Source organism: Rattus norvegicus, chromosome 9 (assembly GCF_036323735.1).
Source record: "Rattus norvegicus strain BN/NHsdMcwi chromosome 9, GRCr8, whole genome shotgun sequence".
In the NCBI taxonomy this organism is placed as follows: domain Eukaryota; kingdom Metazoa; phylum Chordata; class Mammalia; order Rodentia; family Muridae; genus Rattus; species Rattus norvegicus.
In genome coordinates this window covers 98413973-98438416 of record NC_086027.1, presented here as the reverse complement: position 1 = coordinate 98438416, position 24444 = coordinate 98413973, and the positions used below count along the sequence as shown (strand labels likewise).

General features: G+C 47.4%; 2 long non-coding RNA genes across 2 annotated transcripts in view; one reads left to right on the top strand and one right to left on the bottom strand.

The window, feature by feature from the left end:
* LOC102555145 (uncharacterized) overlaps nucleotides 1-16155 on the top strand; it is a 21681-nt gene extending 5526 nt beyond the window's left edge. Inside the window, exons 2-7 of the long non-coding RNA XR_005489314.2 lie at nucleotides 7174-7335; nucleotides 8492-9242; nucleotides 10322-11031; nucleotides 13951-14060; nucleotides 14241-14296; nucleotides 15668-16155. This is a non-coding gene — a long non-coding RNA (uncharacterized LOC102555145). The remainder of the gene's footprint in view (nucleotides 1-7173; nucleotides 7336-8491; nucleotides 9243-10321; nucleotides 11032-13950; nucleotides 14061-14240; nucleotides 14297-15667) is intronic.
* LOC120094742 (uncharacterized) lies at nucleotides 2767-24444 on the bottom strand. The gene is made up of 4 exons (XR_005489319.2): nucleotides 24266-24444; nucleotides 23971-24147; nucleotides 9600-9751; nucleotides 2767-2876 (listed from the first exon to the last, which is right to left on the bottom strand). It is a non-coding gene; the product is annotated as an uncharacterized LOC120094742 (long non-coding RNA).

Genomic DNA, 24444 nt, shown 5'->3' with positions numbered 1-24444 from the left:
AGGAGGAGGAGGAGGAGGAGAAGAAGAAGAAGAAGAAGAAGAAGAAGAAGAAGAAGAAGAAGAAAAAGAAGAAGAAGAAGAAGAAGAAGAAGAAGAAGAAGAAGAAGAAAGAAGGAGAAGGAGGAGGAAGAGGAGGAGGAGGAGGAGAAAGAGGAGGAGGAAGAGGAGGAGGAGGAGGAAGAGGAGGAGGAGGAGGAAGAGGAGGAGGAGGAGGAGGAGGAGGAGGAGGAGAAGAAGAAGAAGAAGAAGAAGAAGAAGAAGAAGAAGAAGAAAGAAGGAGAAGGAGGAGGAAGAGGAGGAGGAAGAGGAGGAGGAAGAGGAGGAGGAGGAGGAGGAGGAGGAGGAGGAGGAGGAGAAGAAGAAGAAGAAGAAGAAGAAGAAGAAGAAGAAGAAGAAGAAGAAGAAGAAGAAGAAGAAGAAGAAGAAGAAGAAAAAGAAGGAGGAGGAGGAAGAAGAGGAGGAGAAGGAGGAGGAAAATTTAAGGTATTTCTTGCTCTAAGAAAATGAAAAGTTGGTCACTTTGTTGTGCCCATCCCCTCTCATAGTGACCAGTGGTCTCTTAATGCCCAAAGACAAGGAACTATGGGTTAAATAATTCTTCCTTTCCAAAAGTCAGAATTGTGTGAGCATAGCTACGACAACTATGTCAACACTATTTAAAAACCTTTGTGATATACTTTTTATAGTGAACACCTTCAAGTGCTAGTAGTATAATTAATCTGCTCGTTTTGAGGAATCTAAAGTCCTGAGTCTTTCCCCATCCATCTGTCACTGGAAATCTGAGGCTGAGAACCATGACTCCAACACAGAGCTTACTGGGTTTGTTCTGTGCACCTGCTCGTTTTAGACTTTGTCCCTTTCTGTTGTCTTCAGCCAGTTTTTATTTTATGATTTTTCATAGTAAAAGAAGCCATGTCAAAATCGTTTTTGAGGTAAAGCATAAATATTAAGCAAAAGAGAAAAGAAATTTTAACATTACATATATGTTAATGTATGTACATATGTCTATATGTATGTATGTGTGTATGTATGTATGTTTGTACCTATCAATGAATATTTATTACATGAACCAACAGCGAGTTTACACAGAAAGGAGATATTCTACTTTGCCCACTACCAGACACTATAGACAAGAATATTATTTGCTATTTTTGTACTTTACCATCTTTGTGATAGACAATTTAGCAATAAATACCAAAGGCTTTAATATGTAAATGGTTTCTGATCATGGACCCTCTGCCCTTTGTTCTGAACATAATTGAGGATTCTTTCAATTTATTAGCTGTGAAGACTATTCCTTATAAGTAGGACCACAGTAACGGAAAAATATAACCAATGTGGAGGAACATCAACCTAGATTGTCACCATGATTCATCCACATAACAAAACACTGGGCAACTGTTGAGTGTGACTTCACACCAGTGGTTATCAGTGAAGAAGGCAGGTGATCAAGCAGGATGTTAGAAATGTACTCAAGCCTAGACAATACGTTGACAGTGTGTTCACGAAAAGGATAGCAGCCAATACCCTGAAGGTTAACTTTTTCTTCTCTTTTCTCACCTTTGTATTACATTTATTGATTTGTGTGTCTGTGTGTAGGTACATGCCGGCCAAGGTACATGTGTGACGGTCAAAGGGCAGCTTTATGGAGTCAGTAGTCTCTTTCTGCCAGGTTATGCTGTAACAGGGCCCCAGACCTTAGCACAGCTGACTCCATGATGGGGGCACCATTCAGGCCATAAAACTCAGCACGTAGACAGCACCACCTGCTAAAATAAAAACAAAGATCGAATCCATTAAGGTCCCCAGTCCTGGGAAAGTCTCTAAATAATCTAATCTTGCTCTTTGGCTTCTGTAGTCCTGCTTCTGGCTAACTGTTCTTGTTGACTGAGGTGTCTCAACCCAGGATATGACTTTTGCACTTAAAAGTCACCCCAAGGAAAGGCTATGGACCACACTAGGATCCCAAATACCCAGTGTGATCCCTGGCTGGCTAATGAAGACTTCCTGGCTCAAACCCATCTCTGAGTAGTCTTCTCAGGTGGATACCCCACAGCAATGACTCTACCCACTGAGCTGTCTCAGTGGCCACCTTTATGTTCTGCCCTGTGTCCTTGCAATGAGCCTGCGGTGTTTATGTTGTGTGAGAAATTTAAGGTGTTCTATTGAAAGCTGAGAACATACCTGTTATATCCCATACAGTTGGAGCTTGTGGTTCCAGAGAAACAGAGTCTATCGTGGTGCCCAAGGCAAGAGGAAAGGCTGAGAAAGCATGGTGGCAGTAGCAGGAAGCTGGAGGACCGCATTTCAATCCAAACACAAGAAGCCAGGAGAGCAGAAAGTGGGTTCAGGCTGTACATGCTTAAAGCCCACCCCAGTGATATACTTCCTCCAATGAGACTCTACTTCCTAAAGGCTCTACAACCCCTCCTCAACTAGAATCAGTCACTGGATCGAGTATTCAAATATGAGCCTCTGAGGGACATTTTCTCATTCCAAACACCATATCCTTCCTATGGGACGATGGCAAATATAAGAGTTTTGACATGGCCCTTGGTAATCTAGCATGTTCAAGTTTATGTGACATTTCTTTTCTTCCTAGAGTGCCACCATAATTTGGAGTACTAAACCTTTGGAGGAGCAGGATGAGCCACACCAGCTCTTCCTCTTAAATCCGGAGACCTTGATAAATATATCCACCCTCAAGTAGGAATCGGCTTGGAGCATATGCAGAGATGCACGTGTAAACCAAACCTAATCTCTTACCTCTCGTGGATCCAGCAGCACTCATTGGCTCAAACTTCCAGATGCCGTGGCCCCAGACATTTCCAAATCTTCCTCAGATTTTTGAAACTGAAATCATCCCCCTTCCCCACCTGCATAAAGGAATAGAGCAATGCAAAACAAAGCCCTCTTTGCTCAAAATATCTGTTGGTGTGAGCCTAGGTTTTCCCCGGTGCAAGGGCTGCATTTCTTAAACGAGAAACAGAAGGAGGGATTTCATAAGCTTAATGTGCCTGTTTCAGATGAACCATATGTTCTATTATTCCAGCATCTATGCTGCCCCACTGTCATCTCCCCTAAATGTCTGGAAATACAGATTCCTCTCTGCTTCCTCTCACCACCCCTTGTGGTGAGAAGGGCAGTCTCCCTGTCTCATCATCCCTCAACAATCACTCCCTCAACAATCTTCCCAAGTAACAGCATCTAACTGGGGTTGCCACTATCGCTTAGAGACTTTAAGTCCTCTCCTCTGCCTTGTGGTAGGCAGCTCCCTAAGAGGAACCTGCTGGCGTTACCTCCTCACATACACAATGAACTGTAGCGGCTGTTCAGAAACTGGGACTTCAGTCTCCGGAGCTAGAAGGAACAAATGGACAACCCAGACACTGGGTTTCTCCTCTGTGCCTCTATTAAAAGGCAGGAGAGCTTCGTGCAAGCAGGGTATGTTCTCAGATGTTCTCAAATGAGATGAGCCCAAACAAGCACGACTGGCTCCATCCCAGGAGGAACTCAGGCAAATAACTTCGCAATTCTGTTCTAATTTACCTCAACATCTTGTTTTTAAAGCAGTTGGAGGGGAATGAGATGGCTGGGGGCGGGGGACAGATCTGGAGTTGGATAATTGTAACGTGACTAAAAGAGGACAATGCAAAGCAACAGGCTTCACTTGCACGCATGGGGTTGGAATACCCTGATGAGCCCCGTCTTGCCTGGCAGTCTTCCTGCTTCCTCTACCTGATTGCATCATGGTAAACACTGTCGTGCCTGGCGCCTGCTAGAACCTAGCCTCATGTGAGTGGGTGGCATATCTGCTGCTCTGGTTTGGATGCTGTCTGAGTGTGGTCTGCAAAGGCTCGTGTGTAGGGAGATTGGTCCTTAGGCTGCTGGTGACTGGAGGTGGTGGCACTTTGAAGAGGTTAAACTTAGTGGGAGGTCCTGAGGTTGTCTGGGGACCCCATACTTGGGTGGAACTGCAGGTCCCTGGTCTCTCGTTGGCTCCGCGTCCCCTGTGGCTTCTCATCTCTTCCTTACAGGGAATCTTGATTGTGACAGGTCAGGCCAAGGGGCTGTCCTTGAAGCGCCAAACTCCATTAAATATGGATTTTTTTCTTTTAAAGCTAGACTGACTGGGGGGAATTCTGGTACAGTAATGGGACTGAAGTACCTGGAAGGAGTGAGGGAAAGGGCAGAGACTGGAGAAGCTCTGTTTGAGCCACAGAGAAGTGATGTAATCAGAGCAAGGGGAGCAGGCATCCCTCCTCCAGGAGGAAATCAGGAGAGACAAGAATCCAGATTTCGGTCTCCTTTTCCCTTCTGACTTGGGTCAGCAGCCCTGACTGCTGAACTTAGGCAGTAGACCACAAATGTCAGTCGCCTGGCACAGAGAACAGGAGCAGGGCACTGGGGCAGAGGAGAGACAAATGCCAGGTGTTCTGTTCAACAACGCTCCCACCTACACCTGCCAGTTCTGGCTGCAGCAGCTACGACCGGTGTCCCCATCATGGGTCCAGCTTCCCCACAAGTGGCAATGGTAGTTCCTATCTACCCTTGGTTCTACCTGCACCCCTCCAAGCTGGAATGTACCCCATCAGTTGCCTCCTTCTCTGGTTTAAAGATTCTGTGGATTTAGGAATGCTGTTTTCTGCTATCTTATCCCAGGCACTTTATGGATAGGACCTTAAAAGGGGAGACTAAGGTTAAATAAGATCATCTGACGTGGCCTCATGCACGTACAGTCCAGTAGAGAGACCCAAAGAGAAATTGCTCTGTCGCCACCACCACCCTCTATCCCCAACCTGCAGACACTGAGAGCTGAGTCCCTAAGCAGCCACAGCACCCCTGTGGCTCACAGTCAGCTCCACGTGGCCAGAGGGGAGCTATGAATAGAATTTGCAGAAGAGCACATTTTCTGGCATTAGAATTCTGAAAAATCCATAAGGTAATGTACAAAAGCAAACTGAAAAAACAATCCCATGTTTCCTCTTTAGACAACTTTTAACATCCTTGGCGTTTCAATCAAGGCCTTAAAATGTAATTTCAGAAAATGCACTTCCCATGGGTGTATACTCATGGGACATGACTAAGATTTGGCCCCACAAAGTCCATAAAGGCAGGCAACGTGGTGATTATTTGAGCAGCATTGCAGAACTCCGTGAGAGCTAGGGTGGAATTGGGTTTGAGAGCCCCACATCAGACACAGCTGCTGGTGGCTTGGTTCACAGCCTGGACAAGGTTTTCTGCACAACAGATGAACGTCCAGCAGAGAAGCACTGAGCCACGGTGGCAGGTCTGCTGGGTCCTGTCTGCCACATGCACCACACACCTGTTATTTTATTAATTACCTGGACATCTGTCCCCATGAATCACAATCTCTCAGCCACTGAGTGTCCATTGTCACAGAACCAGGGAGTCGGGGCAGGTCTGCTGGGGCAAGTCCTCAGAATCTGGCTCAAGGAATCCCTTTAGTGTCTTGTTCCTACTTAGTCACCTTTTAATTCGATGCATATGCCTTGATGGCAGGTCCCCTTAGATACCCATGACGTGCATGCAAATCATGGCCCTTAGGAGTAAGTGAGTGTGCCCTTATTTGGAATAAAAGTCTTTGCCGATACAATCAAATTAGTTTGAGTCTCACATTAGGTGAAACATGCCTCAGTGGGTGGAGGGCCTGTCTTGCAAGCGTGAAGACCTGGGTTTGATCCCTCCACACCTACTTGAAATCTGAGTGTGTAGCTCACCATCACAACACTGGGAGTCAGTGACAGGTAGATGCTTTTGGCTCAATGGGCCTCCAGTCTAGTCTAGCCACACCAATGGGAGGCCCTGTCTCAAAGGAAGTAGATGGCATTCTTGTGAACGACACCCAAGGTTATCCTCTGGCTTCCCAATGCACCTGTGTGTGTGTGCACACATACATACATGTAAAAATGATGAGGACCCACTGTGCTGAGGACTGGGCTTAATCCAGGCTCTGGCATCCCTATAAAAGGAATGAAGTCACAGATTGGAGATGCCCCAGGAATGGCCAGGTGAAAGGGGAGGTAGAAAATGGGTTGTGGGACAGCTATGTGCTGGGAAGGTTGGCTAGTCACTAGCAGAATCTAAGGGGAGGGCTTCTCTGAAAACCCCAGAAGAAGGAGACCTTAGGACCCCTCATTCCTGACTTCTCCTTCCACGGACCTGCTAAAGATCTCTCTTTTGTCTTAAGCTGTCCAGCTGGCTGGCATTTGTTAGGACAGCTTGTTAGAAATGCAAATATTTTTTCTCTTTGCCAATACCTGCTATCAAGTATGAAAGAAGTTAGCATCTGCAGTGATAACGGGTAGGGTAAAAGAAACAGACACACAAACAGACCCATGCACAGACAGACACAGATGCACACATGCACAGACACAGGCACAAGCACATACATGCACTCACACACACAGAAACATGCACAGACATGCACACCCATGTACAGATACACACAGAAACATGCACAGATATGCACATCCATGTACAGACACACACAGAAACATGCACAGACACACATATGTACAGACACACTCAGAAACACACACGGATATACGCACACAGACAGACAGACAAACAGAAACACACACATTTTCCATGAACAAATGCAGAGCCTACATTAGGGCACAACGATAAAACACACTGTAAAACCCCACTTTTCTCCTGGTCAGAGGAACATGATTCAGTGAAGCAACGTTCAGTGAAGCCACTCTGTCAGGAATGGCTCTCAGTTGACATACAGCTCTCTGCACTGGAAAGAGGCTATTTGACATTAGCCAAAACCAACTTGGAGAAATTTTGACTTATTCCAGCTTTTTCTCTAAGCCTACTCTGGCTTGTGACATTTAAATGACAGCCCAAGGACTCAATCCTGCATTTACCACTGAGGATATCTACCCTGCTTGGTCAGTGTAACAGACCAATAATCTCAAGAGAAGTGTGGTTTCCTCCTGGTTAGCCTCTGCTTTGGAGTGGGGCTGTGGTTCCCAGTCAAGGTCTACAGGGGAGAGTCCTGCTCTCTGGTCCCTGACAGGAGGTTAAATGTGACAGTTTGTCAGAAAGAGAAACAGAACTAGTTTTTCATTTCTTCATTCTTGGGTGGTAGTGAGGGAGCCGCAGACCACAGGTGCTTGCACTTGGTTTCCACTTTTCCCTCAGTTGTAGACGTCCTCATTTGCAAGGCCCTGGATCAACGTTCTGCCTCGCTGAGACCATTAAGGAAAAGTAGGCACCTGGACAGTGAGAAACAGCGTCCTTCCAACACGAGAACCTCGGGTCATCTCCTTTATGTTGCTTTGATCTTCTGCAAGGTTCCACAGGGTAAGCTCCCTTAGCACAAGTCAGTGCTAATTTTAATTATATTTTATTTTTCCTATGTGGATTCCCAACACTAGATTCATAGCTGGCAAGCAGTTTTGGCATGGATAGTAAAAAAAAAAATCAACGTAGATGCAAGACAGACAGAGAAGTAAGGCAGCTCTGAGCCGTTTCAAATTGTCAGCATGTGTGTAGGCTTGTGTGTATGTGTGTGTGCAGGTGCACATGTGTGTGAGCATGCACAGGCTTGACAGTGACAATGGACATCTTCCTGGAGCTCCCCTGTATTTATTGAGGCAGGGTCTCCTACCAAATTCAGAGCTTGCTGATTCTGATTAGTTTAGCTACTCGGCTACCCCCAGAGACCTCCCATCTTGCTTCAGGCATTCTGGGATTTTAGGAAGACTACCATGGCTGCCTAGAGACCATGATGATGCTAGGGATCTGAACTTTGGTCCTCATGGTGGCACAGTAAGTGCTTTATCCATCGAGCCATCTCCCCAGTTCCCAAATGTAGATTTTTAATTGTAATTCACGATCAGAAAAGCTCGCCACAAATGCAGGAACTCGGCATCCACAGGGTTGGTAATTATGGAATAAATACAGACTCTGGGAATTCTGTCCTAGATGGCTAACCACTCAGTCTGGCCTGACAAACTCACATCGCACAGTCATCCCACCCAGGCCTTTTCCCTGGATCAGTGGCTTCTCAACAAGAGTCTTGCTTGTGTCTGGGGCTGGTATCAAACACAGGTGACTTAGGGGAATGAGATTGACTGAGGCACCCGTGGGCCACAGTGACTCCACAGGGATCCTCAGATCCTCAGTGGAAGGAGGTCTGCTGCCCAGTGTTCATGTTCTATCCCTCAGGAGGAAGCTCCTCTGAGAACGGAGGTGACGAGCAGGTCCTGAGATCCCCTAACCCTAAGCTTGTTTTAAAACCAAACATCTTAGTTTTTGAAGCTCTAGAGCAAACGGGAGGGCATGCCAAGCTCTATGCCCTTGATGGCCTTTGAAGACTTAGACTCTTCTGTTAGGAGGCTGCTCAACGAGTGTCACAGAAGAACTAAGTCAGCACCAGTTCTTGGTGGGTGGAGGCAACAGGGCATGGCTACCCAAAACTGTAGATTTTTAATCATTTATCATTCTGAATTTGTAGGATTTTCCTTTAGAGCTCAGAATCCAGTGATCAGTGATCCTTGGGAAGGATGCCGAGACAAGCAGCAGCACCGTGATGCTTCATCAGCACAGAGTACAGCAAAAGCATTGCCTGGACATGGCCGCTTTGAAAGCCTGACAAGAAGCTAGCTACAGTCATGGTCAAGGTCACCGTGACGTAGTCAATCTCCTGCATATGCATTTCCTAACTCTCATTACTGGACTCCATACTTGGCTTTTACCTTTGACCCCGTCCACCCCTGAGTAACACCTGGTGTCCTCAGTTCCTATATTGTGATAACCCCAGCCACCCTCTCCTGTGACAAACAACAAAGGGGAAGGATGTTTTCTTGACGGCTAAAGCAAGTTAGTTTGTGGTTTAATTCCTAATAGTGGTATGAAGGATTGTTTTCTCGTGTTCAGCTGAAATCATCTGCTGTCTCTCATATGAACGGCAGAATGCTCGAGGGCTGGGGCGATGGATGGGAGAATCTGAACTAAAGCCAAACGCTGTTCTCCAGCCCAAGCCCCGTGCGAGCAGGGCGAGGTCTGGTTAACATCCCAGTGCACACCCATTTGTAATGTGAAGTCAGCGACACCGCACTCCGTGGCCTCTGATGCCTGCAATTTAATAAAGTGAGAACTCAACACAAGGGTTGGGTCCTGAAGCAGTGACATTCTCTCTCTGTTGGATCACATTTCCCAGCGTGCGTGTGAGCGTGGAGAAGATGGAGACAGGACTCGGGAGGCAGGTAAGGACCTCCTCTGTGGGTCAGAGTCCCTCCATTCAAAGGAGACCTACAGCTTGGCAGAGTGACCCCACAATGCCTCCACTCCTTAGACCCTTCCAACCTCTCCATCTGCCTTGATGTCAAGGGTCTGGCTTCTTAGGGACGCTCACATTCTAGCGTCCTGTTTTGTTTTAATTTTAAGAGGTTTTACATTTAACTTTTTTTAAAGGTTTTTATCTCCATTTTAAAAAGTAAGCTAATTTGTAAAGCTTTTCGGGGAAGGAAGAAACAGAGGAATGGAGAGAAGGAGGAAGAGAAAGGAAAGGAAACAAACGTTACCTGTACAGTCTAGCCCAGAATATTTCATGTCTGACTTACCAGTGGGTGTTAGGTGCAGGATTTTAAAGGCACAGTTGTGGCCGTGGGGTATACACAGTCCTGCAGCACTCATGTCATATCACATCATGAGGGGAACAGGTAGACATGTTGGTGGTGCATCTGCTGTGTGCAGGGACAAGCCCAGTCTCCATCTGCAGAGAACAGTAAGTAACATTGAGGGTGGAAATCCTGGCTCAATGGGTAGAGAATGCTTGCCTAGCATCCACAAAACACTAGGCTCAGTCCCCAGCACCCGATATACTGTGTGTGGTGTACACACCAGGCACCAGGAAGTTAGAGGCAGGAAGAACATTTTCAGCTATACAGCAAGTTCTAAGCAGCCTGGGCTACATGAAATCTTGTCTAAACAAGAAAGGAAGGAAGGAAGGAAGGAAGGAAGGAAGGAAGGAAGGAAGGAAGGAAGGAAGGAAATAATTGAATTTATAGAATTGGTTTTCAATCTGTAGGCTGATACTATTGGGAAACATTATTTCCAATGGGCTGAGGAACTGAGACTCAGTAACAAAATTACAGTTATAAAGTAGCAATGAAAATAACTTTATGGTTAGGAGTTCCTAAGGCCATTGGAAATAATGTGTTTTCCCATGGTAACAATCCACAGGTTGAGAACCACTGATCTATAGAATTAAAAAAAAACAGGAAGAGGCAAAGTTACATATTTAGCAAAGCATCTGACAGTCTCTCTGTGTGTACTTTTCTAGAAGAATACAAACATGAAGCCTGAAATGGAAAATTAAAGAGGAGATTAAACTCCGCCGTCTAACCCAGCTACGAAAGGTTCCAAGTAACTGCTCTTGAGCCCTGTCCCCAGTACCTGTCTGTCTGGTCCAATCCTGGTTCCCCCACCCCCCACCCATCCTCCATCCCGGCTTCTGGCCCTGGATGTTGTCCTTGTGGTGTGTTCTTCCTAAGATCCAAGCTAGCTGGCTCTGTGTCTCTAGTGAGTCTCTGGGCCCCGCTTCTTGGCTGTTTAACCTCTGGCTCTAGGGACTATTTCTGACCTATGTGATTTGTACCAGTGTCTGGACCAACAGGAGACTTGAGTCTTTTGGTCTCGGGAGCCACCCACATACCTGCCCATTTAACGGGACTCACCTGGATATCTGGGCCTTCCCTCAGTGCCATGTGGCCCCAGACCATCCCTGGCCATGCTAGCATAATCTTTAGCTACTACCTGGTCTTCTGTCATTTGCTTTGATTCTCTCTAGGCCTGCCTTTTCGCAGACAGCTCATTCAAACAGAATCTAGAACATTCCTGAGGTACCCCAGTGGTCTTGATCACTTCATGGTGACCAGGAATGCTAAGAGGATGTGATATGAAATACTGAGGTATACTGCAGCAGCGGCAGGAGTAAGAGGGTAGCTGGTGGGTCCATGCCCAAGTGTCTTGAGAAATCACGCCATGCAACAGGTATAGTATTAAAGGAGGTTTATTGTGGGATGGGAGGGGAGCAGGGACCTGGAAAAGGGATAGAGTCAGAGAAAGAGCAGGGAGTGGGGGCAGTGAAGGAGAGGGAGGGAGGGAGGGAGGGAGGGAGGGAGGGAGGGAGGGAGGGAGGGAGGGAGAGAGAGAGAGAGAGAGAGAGAGAGAGAGAGAGAGAGAGAGAGAGAGAATATCTGGTTGGGAAACTGGGAACGGGGAGTGGGGGAGGAGGAGGAGGGGGAGGAGGAGGAGGAAGAGGAAGAGGAGGAGGAGGACTAGAAGGAAGAGGAGGAGTGGGGACGATGACTATGACAACTATGACGACAACAAGGAAAGGTGCTGCACCTGGTCTGTGCATCTGGTGGCGGTGCAGGTGGTAATGGCCACAGTGGTAAAGCAAGCTACTGCTAGGCAGCTGTTGGGTGGAGCCTAGCAGAATTGTCTGTAACCCAATAGGATTTTCTTCAAAATGCCCCGCCCCCTCGTATCCCCCTCCATGAGCCAACAGAGTCCTGGAAGCCAACAAGATCTTCACAGGTTCCCATCACCTCCTGGCAGATTCCAGAGAAAGTTTGGGCTGGCTTTTAGAGAAAAAGCTGATTCATTCCGTGGTTTTGGCACAATTTCTCAAACGCCCTTTTATTGGAACCGCCCTTAGAAACAAAAGCAGTGCGTGCCAAGTTGCGTGTGCAGCAGGGCTCTGCACACGTGCCTCCCACAGGTTCTAACAGAACAGCCTTTTATCTGAGGTGTGCTTTTGAGCCCCGCTTTGGGTGGGCATTCTGCAGAGGTAGGCGGCTTCTCCTCCAATGTCTGCCAAGGATAAGAGGCACATGGGCTGGTGACTCCAGAGAGAGGACTCGGGAGGCCTTTGTAAGGCTCCTGGCAAGGCGGGTGGTGAGGGAAGCCTCCCATGTTGCAGGGAGATGCCTGTGTCCAACCGTAAAGAGGGCAGATCCTGTGGCGAGTGGGATGCCAGCAATCCCTCCAAACTCTGGGACTCTGCCCAAGCCCCGAGTGATGGAGCCCAAGGGGAAGGGAAAGTCAGAGAGACTAAAAGCTTTGCTCTGCTCACCTTGGAGTAACAGAGGGACAGGAGCAGAGCAAGAGACCACTTCAGCAGAGGGGCCAGGCTAAAGTGAATACATCTCTAATCGGAGCACTCAGGGGGTTGCCAAAGGGCCACTGGCTGTGCTAGGCTAGACAGGACTACTCAGAAAATCTTGTTTCAAAACAAACAAGAAAACAGGGTTAAAAGAAATGATTGACTGAGGCCTGGCTGGGTGAGTAGAGTGTTTGCTATACAAGCATGAAGACCCGAGTTCAGATCCTACTCACTCAAGTAAGAAGCTGTATGATGATATGGGAGTGGAGGAGAGAAAAGGGCCCTGGGACTGTCCATCCAGTCTAGCTAAATTGTTGACACCTGACATTGACCTCTGGGCTCCACACCTACATATGCTTGTGTGCACACAGTCACACACACGTGCATACATGCACGTACCACACAGGTACACACAAAGACAATGAAGTTTTGAGTCTCAGTGAAGTTACAACAGGAACTACATGCTTAGGAGAGCAGGGGGCCTGGAAGATGTGCCAGGTTCAAAGCATGTTCCCAGTTTAAAAAAAATACTTCCCCACTCTAAGACTCCCTACAGGAGACTAGGGCTCTAGCTTGGCTTGTAAACCACTTACCTAGCAGTCATGAGGCCCTGCGTTTTATTCCCAGAGCCATATAAAGGGGGGATGGCAGTGCACACCTATATACAATCCTAGCAGTGAGGAGGAAGAGGCAGGAGGATCAGAAATTCATGTTTATTCTCAGCTATAGTGAGTACAGGGCAAGCCTGGGTTACATGAGACCCTATCTCAAAACAAAACCAAAAACATCCTTCCCACTTGGACCAGTTTGTGTTTGGCATACTTGGGGGTAGGGAGCTGGTGGGAAGGGAGGATATTCCAGATGTTTTTTTCTGGGAGCTTTGAGGTGGCACTAGAAATTTCTGTGCTTTCCTTACCACTGGATGGCTAACAGCGAGCCTGTTTCCCCCTTCCCAAACACTAGCCTATTTCCAAAATTCACCCTTCCTGATTCTCAGTCACTGCATGCACTGCCGCTTGCATGGGCCTCAGCCTGAAAACCTAACTCCCAACCCCCACTCATATTTACTTTCTCACGCCTTGGTGCAACTGCTCAGGGCAGGAGCTTTGGTCCTCGGCCCTTATGCCCTGTCCCATGGCAGGCCTGTTGATTTTGACTAAATTATGACTGCTGTGATTCGTCTGGTCATTTCAAAAACTCATTAAAACCCAGTTTGTCTAAGTTTGAGTTGTAACACGATCCAGTTGCTTTGTTGAACTTATTTTTCCTGGGGTAGGGGTGTTGGGAAGAGTAAACTGTGACCGGATGATTAATTGCTGGAAGTGATTGGGAGTTTATTTCCCACCTCCAACATTTCTCTTCTTCACGTTAAGAGACCAAATCCAAGCCAGCGTTTCAAAAAGGGGGGACTATTCCTATGTGATATGGAGATTCTTCCACAGGCCCAGGAGGGCTGTACCCAGAGATCTGGCAATCAGGACTGATGGGGACCCTCCTCCTGGGACACATGAGTTTCTCAGCAGCTCCTTCAGGATAGTGTGTCACCAGTGTGACACCCAGAGAGGTGCCCTTAGACGGCCCTGTCTCCTTTGCTAAAACCATACAAGACAATCAACAGATATGACAAAAGCCTAGGCCACATGCCACCCCTCCTGCTGTTCTCCCTAGCACAGTTACCTATCAGGAACAGCCTGCTTCTCAGTCAAATGACTCCCAGACCTGCTTGCTAGGGAGTGTCTCAGGACAAGCTCTGGCCTTCCAGCCTGACATCCACTCTGCCTGGCCCATTTTGGTTCTCACAGTCCTCACTTTTTGGATTCATGAAGATATAAAATATGAGGCCTACACACAGGAACTTTTCAATCCAATTGAGCCCAGGGATTACTGCTCCTCAGCCCTTCAGTTCTAAAGGGTAGGTGGAGAGATCAGTCCTTCCTAGTCCCCAGGGAAGGGCTTCATTGTGTTCAGTTGTGCCGAGGAATGGAGGTCATTGCAGGAGACTAAGCATAGGCTGGCATGGGATCCAGCCCCATTCATGACTTCAGACCCACCTGTGGTTGTCACGCTAAACTCTCATTCTTTCTCCCACCAGCGTGTCCCACCATCCATGTAGCCTACAAGAAAAGGGACAGGATACCTGCCCATACAGTAAGTCTCTCTTTGGTTCTTTTGGACTTCTGCTCTTGGTGACTGAAGAAGGTGACAGTCCAGAACAGGAGATGGATGGTCTCTGTCTCTGTACCTGGCTCTCATGAAGACTTTCAACACAGCAGTGACTAGCGCGTGGTACCCATCATGTAAAGAGCTTGAAAGATAGAGTGTCTCTGTTCTCTCTTCCTCCTCTGTAGAGTGAGTATCTTATGTCTGTATGGATGGTGCACCTGTCAATAATAAATCTGATAGTCTATGGCTTAGGCAGGAAATAGGAGGTGGGACTTCCTGGAGGCAGAAACGAATTCTGGGATAGAGCCAGCCAAGGGAGATTTGCCTGGGAAGATGTAAGGAGATAGACACATTGTATCTGAGCACAGATAACCAGCCACATGGCAGAATGTAGACTAGACTACATGGGTTAATAACGTTATGAGCTAGTCAGAGAAGAACCTAGCTATATGGACAAGGTATTTGTGTGTGTGTGTGTGTGTGTGTGTGTGTGTGTGTGTGTGTGTGTGTATACATACATACATACATACATACATACATACATACATACATACATACTTTGAGTCTGGGTCTAATTTCTAGGAACCTGGGGCTGGGAGGAAGAATCAGGCCTAACCTCTAGACTACTCAGGCTCTCGCCTCCACTTCCTGGATAGCAGTATCTCTCAGAGTGAGCCTCAGGTCCCACCCACCTGCGTCTCCACCCACTCTCACCCTCTGAGCCTCCAACCCAGGCGTCCATCAGCCGCTCATCACCTGCCCCGCCCCGCTGTCATCCTCCTCCAGACCGCAGCACTTCTATCACTCAGGACGCTTCGTCTTACCACCTCCAACCAGCACAGATCTGTAACCCACCCCCATCTGTCCCTATGACCTCTGCCTTAGGCTGAATCCTTCCATCATTCCCACTGGATGGCCATCAGGTCTACATCCACTGAGGACGGGTACACTCCCCATAGTGTAGCACACACAGAAACACCAGCCACCTTCCTGTTTTCAGATTAGCCTTCAAAGGCTAACTGGTTCCTGATTGAAATCCTCAACGTTTCCACAGTGTGCTGTACAATCCACACTGTTGAGAGCCTCTCCTGTCCACAAACCATGCACCAGCCAATGCAGCACACAAAAGAAAGTGCAATTGCCTCTGTGAAGAAGGCGAGGCTTTCATGTGACTGCAGCACTCCCAGTACTGCAGCACGGGGCTCAGGGCTGCTAGCTCTTCCACAGTTCTGTTGAGTTTTGTGTATGTTTCATCCAGCCCTTTCCTTCCCTCCTCTGTGTATTAATGTCGTCTCTGCATCCACTGAACAGAGTTCTAATCTGTCCTTTGAACTCTTTGTCTGGCATTTCTTTGAGGCCTTTCATTAGGAGCGTGTGCTGGCTAGTCTCATCAACCTGACACCAGCTAGAATCGTCTGGCTAGAGAGAACGTCAATCATCAATCAAGAACGTGCCACATGGGTTTGCAGATAAGCTAATCTGGAGGGGCCATTTCCTCAATTGTAAATCCTTCTTCTCAGATAACACTGGCTCATGTCACGATCACAAAAAATAAAACCCAATCAGGACAGAACCCCTTCACTAAATTTGTGCCTCAAAATAATTGTCCCCAATGTAGCATGACCTTTGTGGGGTCATGACCACAAAGATCCTAGAGAGCAGTCTCTTGTCTCTTTCAAACTCCATCAACACCTGACCTTTCCCAACCTTTCTGAGCTCTTTCACCCTTCCTGCCCCAAGATGACAATGGAGAGATGCGTCCCATGATGCAACAGTCTGTGTGCCTTGACCTTGGACTTCTAGCAAGTGTCTGTAAGAAATAAACACTTCTTGTTCCCAAGCCAGCCATCTGTGGGGTTCTAGGGGGACAAAGATACCCCTGCTGCAATTTTCTCTTCTTGGTGTCTGCTCCCAGCCCAGCCCCTCTGACCCACATAAGGGTCTGACTGGATAAACTCACCCAGTCGACATGAGGCCATGACCTGCTCGGAGCACCGGTCAGACATGATGGGAGTTGTAGAAACATTCCATATTCTGTTACACATTTCGCCAGACTCCAGGCCAGGTACAGCCCATGGATTGGACAGTTGTTGGCACCTTCCAGAGAAGGTGGAAGCTCTTGAGTGGATAGTTAATGCTGCCCTGTGTGCATGGAGTCCTCTGCTTTGAACCCTAACCCCTGATCAGATGCCCTATCTTGAAGTCGTTTGTACACCCAGAAAGAGACACTGCCAGTATCCGCAAGGCACACTGGTGAACTTGGCACAGCCCTGGAGCTGGAGTCCCTTAACAAAAGGGACAAGAAAATCGAAAGCACAGTAGTGTCCTTTGTTCCCATGGGTGCAGTCAACCATGGGTGTGACTTCCTGACTGCATAGGGTCCCTAAGGCTACTCCATGCTGGTGACATAGGTTTCGGATCAGGAGATGGTTGACTCCATTCTCATTCACACTCCTCCCGAAGGCACCTCAACAGGCTTCTAGTTCACCTCTGTGGCTCACTGTTTGTTTTAAAGTTTCTCCCGATGCCTACTGATAATGTGAGTTTTCACACGTCCGTTCTCAAGTTTCGTTATTTACAGCTAGCCCTCGGCTGTGATGTTTACTCCGGTAAATCTTCCTGTCTTCTTGTGTACACTGCCAAATCCCTCCACCCCCAAATAATCCAAGCCCAAAGGGTGCATCAGAATTTAATAACCGTGGTTATAAATCAAAGCGAAGGTTTTATCCTTTCATTTCACATTCGACAACACAGCTAAATGAGCAGCCCAGTGCGCACAGGACCCATCAAGCAGGGGGAAAGCCTTCCTTAATCAAAGGCGTATTTCATTTCTGAAAAATTCATCAGAATGAGTTTGGAGCGACTGCGCCTCCTGAACCTAGCGGCTGCACATCTGGAAACACACTCCCTGCTCCCTCCCACCCTCCCCCTATCATTATATTCAGGAATACAAGTGGGTTTGATTTGTATGCATGAAGCAGCCCCTTCATCTCTTATCTCCTGTGCTATGTGAATGAATTCTTGTGATCCAAGGCTACAATTACTCGTTGTGGATTAAGAACGCTGCAGTGTGCAGATGGTCCGTGTGCCCCAGGATCTTCTGGAAACCAAGCAGAACACGCACTGGAAATGTATCACATAGCCCCTGTGTCTTCCCTGGTCCTGCCTGCTGCCCACGGGTAGGGCTTTCCAGAGCCACTGAATTCAGCAGTCCCAGGGATATCACTGATGCCAGTCCTCCTTGGTCATTCTCCATCCAGAGCCACAGCTGAAGTACTGTCTAGTTCTGGAAGCCCTCTTAGCCGGAGTCCCTCCCTCCACTCTAACCAACACTGTACTTCTGGTGATATGAGCCCTCTGCCTGTTTTAGTCCTCTTATGCCCATAGTAAGTGCAGCTCCTGACCAAGGAAAGATCTCATCACTTGTAATGGGTTTGTCCCTCCTATTCACAATGTCCAACCTGCACAAGACAAAGGGTGAGTTTGAGTTGTTTGGGATTCTTTACCGCCCTTCAAGGGCAGGGTGTAGGTATCCACAGTGGCTGTCCTTGGTGGACAGCATATATGTCCACTACAGTGAGCTTCCACCGGGCTGCTGAGTGCCTAAGATATGTTCATGATTGAATCCATTCCACCAGAGCCAGGGGGATCCCTTACACCCTCAGATCTCAGTTTCCTATTATAAACAGTAATGTTTTTTAGTATGTTTAAGTCGCACCAGCTGCTGTGAGAAAAGACGGCAATACACACACGCCGATAGTAGCCTAATTCTAGGAGTTGTTAATTCTAAGCCCAGTGGGTCAGCCAGGCCATTCTTCCACCCAAGCCAAGGGCCCCTCCATTTCCTCTTACAGCCCCTGCATACTCCTGGGCATGGGACAGCATAACTCTGGATCTTCCCATGGGATTCTTTCCCTCTGTGCTGCCCAGAGCCCACTCTCTGAGGGACTACCTGACTCTAACCTTCCCCTTTCACAAGCACCAGCCATATTGCATTAGGGTCTGCCAGACTGACTTCGTTTTGACTTGGTTATATTTTCAGGGGTCACTCTGTGAAGTAATGGGGGGAATCAATACTTCCAACAATGTTTTGGGGGAAACCAGGCACCCACTAACTTAGTGTGCAGGTGGTATGAGAACTCAGCCGCAGGGGTAGCCCCAGATTGAACACAATGGCCATAGGATGTTCTCTCCACATCCTTCCACAACCCAGAACAGTCAGTCTGGGGTCAGCACTGAGGACGTCCTGTGGCCACGAGGAGCCGAAAGCAGTGGGGGACCACCGTGCCACTAAATTTGTGGGGACTTAATCAGCAGGTCCCTCAGCCAGACATGCAAGCTCAGCTCCTGCGCCCTCCTCACTGCCTGCACAGCTGCCCTACAAAGGCCTATTATGATATGAATTAATGTGAGAATCTGAATTGGGCACAAAACCCACTCTCTTCAGAAATCATGAGCTATTCTCCTTCCTGAAAGGAGCGAGATTGTGCTTTGTTCACACTGAGGCGGGAAAGAGAAAGGACTAAATAAAGAGGAACAATTCAAAAGTGCTGTGAAGACACATGTTAGTGTCTGGAGCAAGCATCAGCTAAAAGAAAAAAAAAGGAAAAAAAAAAAAAAGCATGTTCCGTTTGCCTGGATGCAGGGATGCGCCCATGAGTGTGAGTGCCACTGGAAGCCACTAGAGGGCATCAGATCTCCTGAAACTAGAGTTACAGGTGACTCTAGATTGAACACAATGGCCAGTTACAGGTGACTCTAGATTGATCACATTTGGGACAACCAAATGAGGGAGTTGGGAACCCAACCCAGTTCCTCTGGAAGAGCAGCAAGTACTCTTAACCAATGAGAATCTCTCAAGTTTCCCATTTTTTCTTAAAGATGACAAACAGAATCCTATTAAGGTCACAACAAGGCTTTCTTAGTCTTATGACCCCCAAGAGCCTGTTAACATCTTTGAAGATTCATTTACAGCAAGCAGTACAGTGTCTGTCCCTCTCCCAGTCTCTGACAGAGCCCAAGCTCTCAGAAAGGCAGCTCTCTGTCCCCTATCCAGTTCCTGAGCCATGCTTAGCACTGCTGGTCAATCAACCTGTGATCTCTTAGCACGGGAAACTGATTTCAAAAGGCACAAATTGACGCCCACCCCTCGAATCACTGAAAAGGCTTTGGGGAGCGCTGGTTGCGTCCTTCCACCTTATAGAGCCTCTAAGTTCCACATGGTTTAATGGTCCGATGGTGGCAGTGATCTCTGTCCTGCTGGAGAACTACTGCCAGAGGTGATAGTGTGGTGCCCACTTGTTCCAAAATGAATTCCTCTTACTAATGGGTGTCTGCAAAAATGACCTGCCATGGGGCAACTGGAGTGTACAGTCCGCAGTCCTTTCTTTATGCTGGTTTCTCTAAGCCACTATGCAAAACCATGATGCTCTTGCTCTGTGGTATTATCCTGAATTTTCTCTTCTAGCAATAAAGGCTTTCCAACTAAAGTAATCTCTACAGATCAGGGCCTTGGGGATACTCATTGATATCAGTGCATTGTGACATTTGTCAGTAGGTCCTCTCAGTGTACTCTAAGCAGGGAGCTCTTCCCTACTGAGTCACCCTAATCAGACATGCCACATCACAATCCGAGTATCCCGAGTGTGGTCTCAGCCAATGGCATGAGTTGTTTAGGGCATTTTCACAAAGACCTTTGTCTATAGACAGACACACTTCTTCCTAAGCACCCATAAAGAAATCTGTCCAGTCCCTACAGGTTCTAAAATTTCCACATGGACTAGATGCTATAATAACCTGTTTCCCCCTCTACCACTGACTTCTGCTTTGCCGTCTGTCATAGTTTTTGTTGACTTTAATGCCTGGCAAGACGTAAGCTGAAATAACCCACTCCAATCCCTCTAACCCCATCAAGTTGCTTTTGGCCACATTTTATCACAGCAACAGAAAGCACACTAGGACCTTATGAAACCTTCTGCTTGTATACAATGAAACCATAAGAAAACCCCGTAAGGATGCTGTGCATAGCGCTGTAGATGCCCAGTGTGAGACATGGTGTTCTGTGTACTCTGAGAGAATTTCCTTCTTGGGGTGACTCATCTTTGTTCACTTTAAGATGAGTATTTCAGCCTAACGATTGGTTAAGGTGTTTGCTTTCTGCCTTCTATTAAAAAGATCGTAGCTAAAATATACGAGTGGAGCTCCATGAAACTAACATAAAACATACATGAGTCTCTGCAGAGTAAACTTACTTCTCATCTTTCTTCATGGTACTGCAGAGACCGGGGATTCTGGTGACCCACTCAAGAGGAAGATGGGTTGGAGATATGGTTTGTATGAAGTGTGGACTGTTTTTCTGGGTTTTGTATCTTTCCTATGTATACTCCCATTATCCACAGCCATCCTCTGTGTGTGTGTGTGTGTGTGTGTGTGTGTGTGTGTGTGTGTGTGTGTGTGTGTGTGTGTTGGGGTTGGGATGGGTGGGCTCTAACATCTGGCAACAGCTTCCGTCAGCTCAAAGGGTGTTGGGAATCATGACAGAAAGTTTCCAGTGCCATGACATCGGACAGGAAAAGAGTCAATAGCAGCTTTCCCAGAAGTTTCCCAGACATTTCCAGCGCTCAGCTAACCTTGCCACGACCCTGACCATTGGCAGGACTGAGAAGTTCAAGGAAACCTTTTCAGATCATTGACAAAACAGAACCATTCAACCATCCCCACTAACAGAAGGCCCGACTTGACCTTCTGGTGTCTCTACAGAAAGAGTTCATTCAGGGCTGTAGTTCAGTCTACAATCAGAGGGCAGACTGGTAAACAGGAGGCAAGAGGATTGTAGGGGGTGGTAGGCACTTCGCAAAAGCATGATTCTTTCTCTGAGTTTTATTATGTATGTACTGTTTGCTAGATTTTGAAAATTTGTGATTCTTTTATATTTAGTTTAAGTCTTTAAGTACTTACCCAATTTAGCATTTGCAATTTTGTCTTACTCAGGGGAACCTAATGCTGATCATTGTGACCTGTGTACCCCACCACCTCGTAATCTTTCTGATACCCAAAGCCAGCACCCACTATCCTCTTGGGGTCCAAGTGCCCACTAACCCTGTGGGACCATGACTGTCAATCTTGGAGACAAGGTGTGAGCCCAGGGCACTTGCTACCCTGGGGTGGGGGTAGGAAATGCTTCTCTGAGACTTGTCACATGCAAATAACATTGATACCTGTTTATCCAAAACCTGATTCATCATTTTTCTTCCTTATCCAGGGGCTGGGCCCCTTCCCTAAACCAGGTAAACTTTATCAGAACAAGATGCAGCTCAAGAGTGGGGCTTCTACAGTTAGATTGTGTACACACACACACACACACACACACACACACACACACACCCTTCTCGCTTAGGTTGCGCTCCTCGGATGTGAGCACAAAGTAACCATCTCCCTCCTCCAGCATCCTAGGCATCCCGGTGAAAGATGCTCAGACATAGGTGGACTGAGATGGAAGGTTTTCCCAAATGAGTGTCCAACGCCAGCCTGAGGTTTCTGGGAGAAAAATGAGAAAGTTAACAGACCTACTGCTTTGCTGCGTTATGAGGCATTAACAATCAAATTTGTATAACACTCTGAACATGTGCCCAGAGCTGCTCAGTGAATGTTCAAGACTTTTGGTGACTGCTCAAGGTGGCCACTCTCTGTGGCAGTTTGAGTAAAAATGGCCCCCAGAGGCCCATAAGGAATGGCACTATTGGGAGGCATGACCTTGCTGGAGTAGATATGGTCTTGTTGGAGGAAGTCTGTCACTGGGAGGCGGGCTTTGAGGTCTCAGAAGCTCAAGCCAGGCCAGTGGTTCACTGCCTCTTCCTGCTGCCTGCAGATCAAGATGTAGAACTCTCGGCTCCCTCTCCAACACCATGTCTGCATGCACACCACCATGCTTCTTAGCATGAAGATAAATGAACTGAACCTCTGAAACGTTAAGCTGGACATGATTAAATGTTGCCCTTTATAAGAGCCGCCCTGGTCATGGCATTTCTTCACAGCAATAAAAACCCTAATTAAGTCACTATGTTTGTTATTTCGGCAAGTGGGAAGTTTTGAAACAACAGCCAGTCCTAGCGGTATTACCCAGGTCGTGGACAGAAGCATTTTACAGTACAGGGGAAGTGACAGGTCCTGCACAAAGCCAGACTGGCCCTCATAAGACCATTCGGCCATATTCAGTGCCCCCATTAATCTCTTTTGAGCCTGAGTGACCCCTCAGTTTACACTCCAGAGGACACCACTGAGAAACTGTTCCAAAAGCAGTGTTTCCACTACACAAATACTATGTCTGTAGGAGGCCTTGGCTCTGCAACTCCAATTTCTCTGTCAAAACAAGGAAATGAAACTAATCTCGCATGATGGGCCCTCACTGAACTCTTACTGCCTTCAAATGAGCACCTTCCCTCTCAGGGGGTTTATAAACCATCAACTTGAATGTCATTTCTAACCCTGCTGTTAGCTCTGAGGTTGGGGACTTGCTGCTTCCTCTTTTTATAGAAAGCATTATGTCAGAGTCCTCCCACCAACCACAAGCTTTCCAGAAATAGCTACCACCGAGGTGAAGTTGTCTAAAGTGGGGCCAGCACTACCTAGCGGCGGCCCCCCATCCTAATTATCCGAACGGTTTTCCAGTCATTCAAAATAGCGTGCTGTCTCCACCTATGTGTCAGAGTCAAAGGAAAATGAGTTTCTCATATAGTGATTAAAAATATTCTTGGATTTGGCTTTGGGGAGTTGGTTTTTTTTTTTTAACTTAATTACTCCTGTTTGCCTGAAAAGATGGATTTAGAGTTGCAGAAGCCAAGGGCCTTGTATAGTTCTTAGCTTCATCATCCTCAAGGCACGGCTCTGGCTGCCACCAAATTCAACCCATAGCACACGGCACTGGGCCCTGAAGGAGAAGACTTTGTAAAAAGTGCTAGTGTTGACCATGTGGGCATGTGAGTTTCCCAGCCTAGGAAAATAGAATAAAGCCACGGGCAGGATCTCTGGAGAACAGCTGATGTCTCATCTAGCCTGCAGTCATCTCTTCTGCTTCACCCAAGAACACATTGGTTTGTCCTTGGAAATACCCTCTGTCGGCTCTGCTCGCAGGCAAGCTAGATCCCATGAGGCTGCCCCTACTTTGGGCCTCAAAATGAATCCTTGAACTAAGACGGGCCAGTGAGAAGTCACAACCACACATCCTCCATGATCAACTAAGATGTGAGGCACAAGGCACACACAGCCCAGCCAGTCACCATCGTGAAGCACACATGGGACTGATAAAAAAAGGGCCCTGGTTCTTTTGTAAATGCTTCAGGCTTGGATCTCTCATCTTTGGGATATTGAGAACAAACGGCAAACAAAAGTAGGAGTTAGAGGTGAGCATCTTCCCACCGTCTGCCTAGTTGCAACCAGTCCCTCACTGGAATGTGGTTTCAATGTCATTTGGTTTCAATGTGGGTATCATTTCCTTCGGCTGAATGAGAAGACTGTCACCAGGTTATCTGCAAAGTGCAGAGCACAAGAGCCAGAGTCAAGAGCCTGGTGGTGGTCACCAGGGACAGTCATTATACAGCTGGGTTCCCTGCCAGGCACCTTGGAGTCCTAATGAGGAAGTTAGGCACCGCCATGTCACCTACCTTGATAGATGAATTGGGATCAGAAGATGTGCATGTCACTTCCAGACAGAAACCTGAGAGCAGATGTGCTTCTCCAGAAATTCTTTCCGCTGCCCTATCCACTATGGAAATATGGAGATAAAGCCTCCTTCCACCTGGGTCCATGAAGAGGCATAACTCCATGCTCTCGCCAGGCAGCTGTGATGTTCACCACAGATGAGAGAAAAAAGAACAAAGCAAAGATTACAGTTTTGGACTCACTGATCTAACATTCTGTACATACAGTAACATTGTTTGTTACTGTAGCAGAGCTTACCAGATTTGACCAATACTAGCATCCAGCAAGAATATCAATAAAGACTTAGGAGGATATCAGGCAAGGTGACCTCCTTCCATGTTGCGTTTAGGTTCCTGGAGCCTACACCTGATGGAGAAATCTTTAGCAGGCTCTTGATGGAGAGATCTCCAAGGCCCATGAGGCAAGGAATGCGAGCA